Below are 9,182 nucleotides of genomic sequence, written 5' to 3' on the forward strand. Positions count from 1 at the left end.
TGCCGACCTCCTTGCTGAGAATCCTGCCCAGCAGTCGGTGGCGGTGGTGTGCGACTCTAAGCCAGCGCTCCAGGCCTTCGTCAATCCACGGCGGGCAGTACTTACAGGGGTGCTGCTGCTTGCCAAGTTCACGGCTCTAGCCACCGCCCGAATGACACTATCCTTTCACTGGCTGCCTTCACATGTCGGGGTAGCCGGTAACGAGGAGGCGGATACATACGCCAAAGCTGCCTCTCATGCTGTAGTCCCGGTTACCAGAGCGGTAGTGGCTTCGGAATACACGAGATATCGGCTGCGTGCCTGCTCACTTCCATTCACCCGGACCCCCGACTTGCTAGTGGCAGGGCCCCAAGTCGTTTCCAGAGAACGGCCTCTCTAGAATAGACTGCTCCACACTCCTGCGCTTGCGAACTGGCTGCACTTGGGCTGCGGTCCGCCTATACGCCAAGGACCGCGCCACGTCACCTGCCTGCAAGAGGTGCGATGACCCCTAGGCTCTGGATCACCTTCTCTGTGCCTGCCCATGCTTGGCGCAGGAATGCTTCATAGTGATCAACATTTACCGACGCCACGGCCTTCCAACGGCCACAGAGACTGACCTGCTGTTCCGGGTGTGTCCCAGCTCCCTGCACTGCGAAGCCTGCTGGAGTTTATCAATTCCACTGGAATAGAAACCCTGTAAGCGCCCACTACAACGCTGGCCGCTTTACTGAGGACTGCCACCTGTCGCGCACAGTGGAGTCTATTAGGCCACATTATCCCTCTTTCTCTATCATCTTTCACTTCCCTCTCCCTCTGCCCTGAAGACGCTTCGCCGTGCTCCCTCACGGGTTGCAGAATCAAGCGTCTTTCCCTTCTTTAGATCACTATCATCACTATCATCCCTTTCGCCCCACGGTTTCCGTTCGGTGCGAGCGGAAGCGGGAGCTCGGCGAGAGTGGCAGCGCCGACGTCGCACAAATCCCAACGTTCGAGAGCAAGAAGCGCAAGGAAAGCGCCAGCGCAGGGAAGCTGCCACCACCGGGGATCGAGAACGGGAAGCGCAAGCCAAGCGCCGGTGCAAGCAAGCCAGCCCCCACTTTCAAGTGAAGACAACCCAAGCCAAGCGCCAGCAGATGCAAGCTAACCCTCAACATCGAGAGCGGGAGGCTGAGCAGAGCCTTCGACGCAGAGAAATTCCTCCCGCGGACGGCGGGGATGCACGGTTTAAGAGAGAATTCCTCGACCGTGAGATCGGCCACAGCGGCAAGTTATGCGATGGACTGTGGTTTCATTGCAACCTCACGCAACTGAAGAGTGTGCGCAATCCGGAACAGAAGCTCGATTCTAGTAGAACGATGAAAACGAGAAAAAAGACTTTTATGAAAATTGCCCTAAACATGAATTCAAACTCGAGAAAACGACCACCATCTTCGCTGTTTAGACAGATTTCACTGCGTGGAACTGGCTTTATTCTTTTCTCGTTGGGTAAGCTTGGGAATGCGCACGCATTAAAAAAAAAGGAGAAGTCTTCTCAGACGGAAGCGATGCTAATTCAGAGATGCAAAGAACCGATTGTCAGTTTGGGGCAGCCACATGTTACGATGGGGCGCGTTATACGTACCTTTCGCGCCGTATCCTTCGCGAAAAAAAGCTCGACTTAGGTACATGTCAAACCTGGTAATCACCCACAAAATTACCGGATGTCTTATGATAATGTAAATCGTCTATGGCTTATGGCACTGATTTTGTTATTCTGCTGGATTAGCCGAAGAAGCGGATAGTACTTACAATAAAAATCAAAATCGATCATTGACTAATTAACAAAAGTTTCATAATCACCTTTCGAAGTAATTACTTTCGTTCATATATTGCACCACACGAAGATTGAGTGATTTCACAAGGTACATTCACATGGAACAAATTTTGAAGGTAGCACCAGTTTTGAGACATGGGCTGTCAAACTTGCAGTATTTTCTGAAGTTTTTGCATTTCCTGGAAATTAATTTTCTCCTACACTCTAAAAACTAAGGGAGTGCCGGGCACTCTCTTTGAGGGAGTAGCTGCTTGTCCCATATTTCACTCTCTTTCCGAGAGTAGACCGACCCTCTTTGAGAGAGAGTAGGTCAACTCCTCCTGACAGAGTTTTGTTACTCCACCGCAAGGGATTGCTAGTACTCTTCCGCAGAGTGATAATACTCTTCCCACAGGGAGTGCTAGTACTCTTCCGCAGAGTGCTAATACTCTCCCCGCAGGGTTAATAGTACACCGCCAGACCGAGTACTTTTACTCCCCCAAACAGAGTGCTTGTACTCCTTCAGAACAGAGTGCTAGTACTCTTCCCAATACCCTCTTAGCCAAATCCTGGTCACGCATGCAGGCAGGAAATCAGATCAAATTAGGGCCGCTGATATACTGTTCCCTAGGCGGCTCCTCAGAGACACTGGCCCGATTCCAAGCGGCCTTCAGAATAGGCGTGAGCAAAGTTATGCAGGATTTTAAAGTCATTTTTTCCTGGCTATTTGCTGCCTACCGTGAGGCGTGACTGCTCTGAAGCGGCCGATGCGTATGCGTCACGAACGCCACTGAGGAGAAAAAAAGCGAAATAACACTTAATGTGCAAATATCTTCGCAAATTTCACAATCAGGAGTCACACAATCTAATTAGAATACAATTGTCAAGGGAATCACATACTTATCAAGAATCACAATGCTCTATATACATCATGTGAATTCGAACCCGCGTACACTCACATTTGTACAATTCAAAACACACATCATAACCATTACACCACAGCGCCGCCACGCCCAGTCGTATTCTTTTAGAGGTTATATATATACCAAACGTATTTGATGAATCGGCTGTGGTGGGTGGGGTTTCTCTGCAGTGTGCTGTGCTGTTGTGTACTGGAATACGTGTGCGTTTGCATCATTTCCATTCCTTGCTACGACTAACGAAGGAAACAACGTAGACGACAACGTGAGAACTATTCACGGCTTGTCGTCACCGCAGGAAAATAACAAATGTGCCGTTCAGCTCATGATCGAGTGCTTTTCCAGTCCATGCATTATATGTTCTCCAAAATACGCGGATACAAAGTATTGCGCCAACCATCCACGTATCTGAATTTAATTCGCGCGTATACTGGTGAGCAACTGCGACGCCAGTACCAGGCATTTCGACGTGCCTCACGCTGCCGTGTAGGCGTTCTTTTCAAGTGCATTAGTTAAGAGTTTGGTTCAGTCCACTGTGAGCTGTTGTCCTGCATTAGCAGCGGATCGTTAGCGTTTTGAAGCGCATGCATTCCAGCATTTGGAGACTGCTTATGCCGATAGCCGCGTCAAATGCATTGGCACGCATGTTTAAATGACTAATGTGTCTACTTGTTACGTGTGCACTGCTCGTATCCTGTGGCAGTGCTCGTTCTAAAAGCTTCGAAGACCATCTACACTCATGCGTGTGTTCAATTTATATATGCACAGGATGGACTTGCCGGCTAGTTGGTTGAGCATTTTGGAAGAAACAGCGCAACACAAGGACGACGCAAAAACATGCCACACCACGAAGCGCTGGTGTGGTTGATGCTTTTTTTCGTCCTTGTGTTTGCGCTGTTCCTTCTTCCACGATACACGCACACCACAGGTACGCGAAAGTTTAGGAGCATAAGTGGTTAACTCTGTTTTCCCCGTTTTCTCTCAGTGTCAATGGCACAGTGCGTTGCCCGGAATTGTGCACGCTTACCCCCATATGCAGAAATGCATGATAACTTGAAGCCCATGCTTGACTTGATCTAAACGACGCAAGTCGGGAACGCACCAAAAGAAAGGCAGTGAGCGTCTTGGGGGACGTTCGCACCAGGCGTCGTTTATATCAAGTCAAGCATGAGCTTTGTATTAAGATACATTTCTGAATACGGGGGCTAGACATCTGCTTCTTCCAGAAAATGTCGAAGAAACGCCCGCCAAAACCAGGCACATTCGTAAACTTAACTAGGCAATACGAAGCTCCATAGAAAAAAAGAAGAGTGGTATTAAAAGCTTTCAGTATTTTTCTTTACTCCAAAATAGTTGCGCTCTCGTGGCTTCACTGTACAGAGATAGTGCAGCGTTAGCTAGAAAGCATGAATTTCCTAACTCCATGCCAAAATAAGCTTGTAAAATTATTTAGGTGCTAGAATCCAGGGTTTGTAGCGAGCCTTGAAAATCCTTTATTTCTAAAATGCCATTTTCAAGGCATTGAAAACCCTTGAATTTTTAGAAGTACTGGAAAGTCCTTAAACTTGTACACTTGGCTAGACTTAGCAGACATTGCCAAGCGCTTTTTTTCCCTTCTGTGACACTCTTTCGCATGTCACAGAAAATTGTCTCTGGAGGTAATAGAAGGAAAGCGACATCCTTAAAGTTGAAATTACAAAGGAGCTGCAGATACCAGTTTTATGCACATGGAACCGGCGACAAATGTGCTTGGAGGAGCAGAAGCAGGAAGCTCAACAGTTGAGGCATTCAAAGAGAAGCCGTGAAGAGTAAATTGAGAGCGACAGGAGGAGGAATAAACATTTATTGATGAGGAAAAAAAATAAAAAAAAATGGCGGAAGGGAGCGGTGCAGGGTGGGTCCCTATTCCAAGACTCCAGTGGCCATCGCGACCCGCCAAGCTTGGTCCAATAGGCCCTTCTGGGCCTCGAGGTCAGCAAGAGCGAGGATGGCCTCCCAGGGCTCCCTTAGCAAGGTGAGTACCAAAGGTGAATTAATGGCATGAGGTCTTTTGGCGCACTCCCATGTTACGTGAGGCAATGAAGGCCATGACCCGCACCACGGGCAAGAGTTAGTGTACAAGGTTGGGTTTATTTTATGGTATCTACCCAAATGTGGGTAGGTATCCGTCTGTATTCTTCTATATTTTTGCGCCTCCTCTACATTGAGTAGCCTGTGTGGTGGGGCGTACTGTTGCCGGGTTCTTCGCTGGTGCTCCAGTATATCGCGGACCAGTAGGTGATCGTCTTTTTCATCGTTGTGCGTATCTCCAGCTCGGTTAGTAAAGCCTCGAGCTAGAGTGTGTGCCTGTTCGTTTCCCGAGATACCCTCGTGGCCAGGACACCATAAAATTGCATGATCTTCTTTCAATGTGTCGCCTATGATCTTAAGGGCGACTTGTGGTATGTTGCCTTGTAGATACATTCTGCATGCCACTTGTGAGTCGGACATTATTAAAGCTGAGCTGTTTTGTTTTTCCTTGTATGCGATAGCGAGAGCAATCGCCGCTGCTTCCGCTGTTGCAGTGCACCTAGTGCGTATCGAGGCTGATGTGTGAAGCGTTCCGTGGCGTGTGGGTTGAACTGCCACTATTACATGTCCTTTGCTAAATCTAGCTGCATCAGTATACATTACGTCTTGATTACTGCCGAAGGTTTTCTGAAGATGTTTAGCTCTCGCTTGTCTTCTCGCTGTGTGATAAGTTTTGTTCATGTTGCGTGGGATTGGGGAGACCACTATGCGCTCGCGTATTGGATCCGGCATTGCGGTCGTTTGTTCCTTAGAGTACTGCGGTCGCAATGGGTAGCCTAAACGCGACAGAACGTTTCTACCTGTGCTTGTGAGGCATAGTCGTTCTCTTTGTGTCATGAGAACGGCTGCTCTTAACTCTTCAAATGTGTTGTATATGCCTAGAGCTTGCACCCTCTCGTTTGCCGCATTCTTAGGAAGCCCAAGCGCTGCCTTATACGCGCCACGTATTAGTAGGTCGATTTCTTTGATTTCCGAAGGGGTTAGCTCTTGATATGGTAGTCCGTATGTTATTTTGCTAAGAATAAAAGCCTGGACTAGTGTTACGGTTTCGTTTTCGTGGAGCCCTTTACCTTTCTTTGTAATTCTGCTGATTAGTCTAGCGATGCTCCTCGTGCTTGATTTTAGAGTCGCAATGGTGTGAGTGGCTTTTTTGTTGCTTTGTAACCATAGTCCTAGTATTCTGACCATATTTCTTTCTTGTAACGTCTGGTCACCCATAGTTAGGTGGATGCTCGGTTTGTTTCTGTAGTTACGCCCGTGGATCCGGATAAACTCAGATTTTTCCGGAGCGCATTGCATACCGTTTTGTTCTGCGAAGTCCTTCACCGAGTCGATAGCCTCCTGGATAGTTTGTTCTTTTTGCCCTAACGAGCCTTTGCAGGCCCATAACGTGATGTCGTCTGCGTAAAACGCGAAGTTGAGGTCGTTAATTTTCTCTAGTTGTCGTGCCAAGCGATTCATTGCGACATTAAATAGAAGTGGTGAGAGGATGGCCCCCTGTGGTGTGCCTCTGTTAGGCATTGGGAGTTTAGAAGATCGAATATTTTCCATACCTATTGTGGCTTTACGTTCAGTAAGGAAAGAGCGGATGTAATTGTGGATCTTAATTCCACAGCCCATTCTTTCGAGCTCTTCAAGTATGAGGGTATGGGAGATCGTATCAAAAGCGCTTTTTAAGTCAAGCGCTGCTATGATGTTCTCTCCCCCTGAAGGGACATTTTGCAGCACGTCATCTCGTAGCCTCACGAATATGTCTTGTGTGGAAAGATGTTGTCTGAAGCCGTACATGTTGTGCGAGAGAAGTTCGTGCCCTTCGATATAGCTGGTAAGCCTGATATGAAGGACCTTTTCGAAAAGTTTGCCCAAGCAGGAGGTTAGAGATACTGGCCTGAGATTCTGCAATGTTCTTGCTTTCCCCGGTTTAGGTATTAATATGATGGTCGCTTCTTTCCATTGATTAGGAAGCTCTCCCATTTCCCAGATTTTCTCATTGAAGTACCGGGTTAGGCGTTCCAGTTGCTGATCACTCATATTTCTTAACATAGCATTCGTGATGCCGTCCTCACCTGGGGCTGAGTTACGTTTTAATGCTAGAGCGGCGGCATATACTTCTTGTTTCGTTATGGGTGCATCAAGCTTGGGATTGTCCATGCCTTTGTACTCTCTCTTATCGATGTTATCTCCTGCTGTCCCGATATATCTATCTGCCAGGGTTTGGATCAAGGATGCGTCATCCCCCTTAAATTCTCCTACCAATGTGCGTAATGCTCTAGTAGTGACTGTTTTTGTATTGTATGGATCAAGCATGCTCCGTAAAATTGCCCATGTCTTGGTTGTTGAGAGCGTTCCTCGTAACGAGTCACAAAATTGTATCCAGTTGTTCGCTTGTAGTTGCCTAGCATACTCATTTGCTTGTTCTGTCAGTTGCTCTATTCTAGCTCTGAGCTTTCTGTTTAAGCGCTGTCTCTTCCATCGTTTAGTAAGACTTCGCCTGCCTTCCCACATATGGACGAGGTGGGGATCCACTACCGGTGTTTTCTCGCTTAGTGCGACGTGCTTTGTGTTAGTTTGATATGCCTGCATCATTTCGTCTACCCATTCTTCTATTGTATTTATTGGATGCTGAGGGATCGGGTAATGTCTATATGCAGTCCAGTCTGTAAGTTTCGCGTTTCTGAAAGGCTTCTTTAATTTGGGAGTCGTAGTGGAGTAACTAATAATATAATGGTCACTTCCCAGATTTTCATCCAGGTTCCTCCACTGTCCCTCTTTTACGTTAAATGTAAAGGTGAGGTCTGGGTACGTGTCTCCACAGACGCTATTTCCAAGTCTCGTGGGGGCGAGGGGTAAGGTCTCTAGTTGCATGTTATATTTCTCTACTGCTTCTACTAGGTTTCTGCCCTTTTTTGTATTTGTCCTATAACACCAATTGGTGTGGGGAGCATTAAAATCCCCGACTAAAATCAACCTGTCTTTTTTTTCCAGATGTCCAAGCGCCCATTCAAGCATCTCGGGAAACGCAGTCTGCCGTTCTTTCGGTGGGCTGTACACGTTGCCAATAAACGTTTTGGTTTTACTCCTTTTTGTAGTGTGTAATTCGATCAATTGGTGCTCCGTTGAGCATTGGGGATAGTAGTGTTCACTGGCCGCGATATTCTTGTGCACCAGCGTCGCCACTCTAGGATACATGAGATTCTGAAAGGTGTAGTAGTCTCTAAGCTTAACTACTCCCTTTCCAACTTCCTGAAGACAGATGACGTCCGGTTGAATAATGGCGGCGTCTAAATAAGCTTGTAACGCTGCCGCTCTTTTCTGAAAAGAGCGGCAGTTCCATTGCCATATCTCAGCGGTGTCCGTGGTTCGGGTTTTTTTACTGGCCATGGTTAGCTACGATTTCGGTATCCGTCGAATCGGAAACAGCCCCGTTTTTTACCTTTCTCGCCGTCGGTGTTCCGGGGTTACTGCTGGCTCTTTTGCGTGATGTTTGCTGCAGTTTAGACATTTGTTCGTCTACATAAACTTTGTGGTTCTGCACCTCAGCAAATAACTGCTGTTGAAACGTTTGCAGAGCCTGAATTTGTTCTACTACCTGATTCATCATTCTTTCAATGTTGCTAATTGTTGTCTGTTGGGCGGCAGGTTTATCCCCTTGTGCTGGTTTAGCTTGCCCAATTTTGGTAGTCTGAAACTGTGCCTTCAGCGCTGCCATCTCTATTTTAAGTTCTACTGTTTTTTTAAGCTGACGATTTTCAGAAAGGATTCTTTGGTACTCAGGGTTTGCGGTTATTGGAGCCCCTTTACGTGCCATCCCCGCCCAGCTCACCTTATGTTGGGTCGAGTCTCCCACTGCCACTGAAGTCCTGGATGGGGTAGGGGATCTGGAGGACATTCGGTGGTGTCTGGAGGCGGAGTGGTCAGATAGCCCTTGGTCTCGATTGTTGTGTCGTTCTTGTGATCTTGATTTTCGAATTTGGGGTTGCGACGTTGGAATGTCCCCTTGAGTCCGCAGTGGAGGCCAATCGTCATTGTCCGTATCGTCTGTGTCAGACCATCTCCGTTTTGGCGACGATGACTTGATCGTCTTGCCCGGCGTTTTGATGGCCATCCGGTTTGGTGATTTTGGCTGCGGTCGCTGTGGTGGCAGCTTGAAACGACGTTTACACTCCTTGGATCCCGTGAGATGCTTTTCTCCGCAGGTGGCGCAAACAGGGTTGCAGTCGTGGTCTGGTTGTGGCTCCCGAGTGCCGCAGTTGTGACATACCGGCAGGTGGGGGTTCGGGCAGACGTCCGTTCTGTGACCCGTTTGCTTGCAAGTCTTGCAGAATTGTATGGTATTCTTGTATGGGAAGCAGGGAAGCTCCCCTCCCATATAATAGACGTATCGCGGTATGATGGGGCCAAAGAAGGTAATTACCGCT

General features: G+C 47.8%; 1 protein-coding gene and 1 long non-coding RNA gene across 2 annotated transcripts in view; both read left to right on the top strand.

Annotated features, from left to right (window-relative positions):
* LOC142584089 (uncharacterized) overlaps positions 1 to 9,182 on the top strand; it is a 445,388-nt gene that overhangs the window by 64,066 nt on the left and 372,140 nt on the right. The window lies entirely within an intron of this gene.
* LOC142584634 (uncharacterized) lies at positions 4,636 to 7,846 on the top strand. The gene is made up of 2 exons (XR_012828843.1): positions 4,636 to 4,708; positions 7,750 to 7,846. It is a non-coding gene; the product is annotated as an uncharacterized LOC142584634 (long non-coding RNA).

Source organism: Dermacentor variabilis, chromosome 6 (assembly GCF_050947875.1).
Source record: "Dermacentor variabilis isolate Ectoservices chromosome 6, ASM5094787v1, whole genome shotgun sequence".
In the NCBI taxonomy this organism is placed as follows: Eukaryota; Metazoa; Arthropoda; class Arachnida; order Ixodida; family Ixodidae; genus Dermacentor; species Dermacentor variabilis.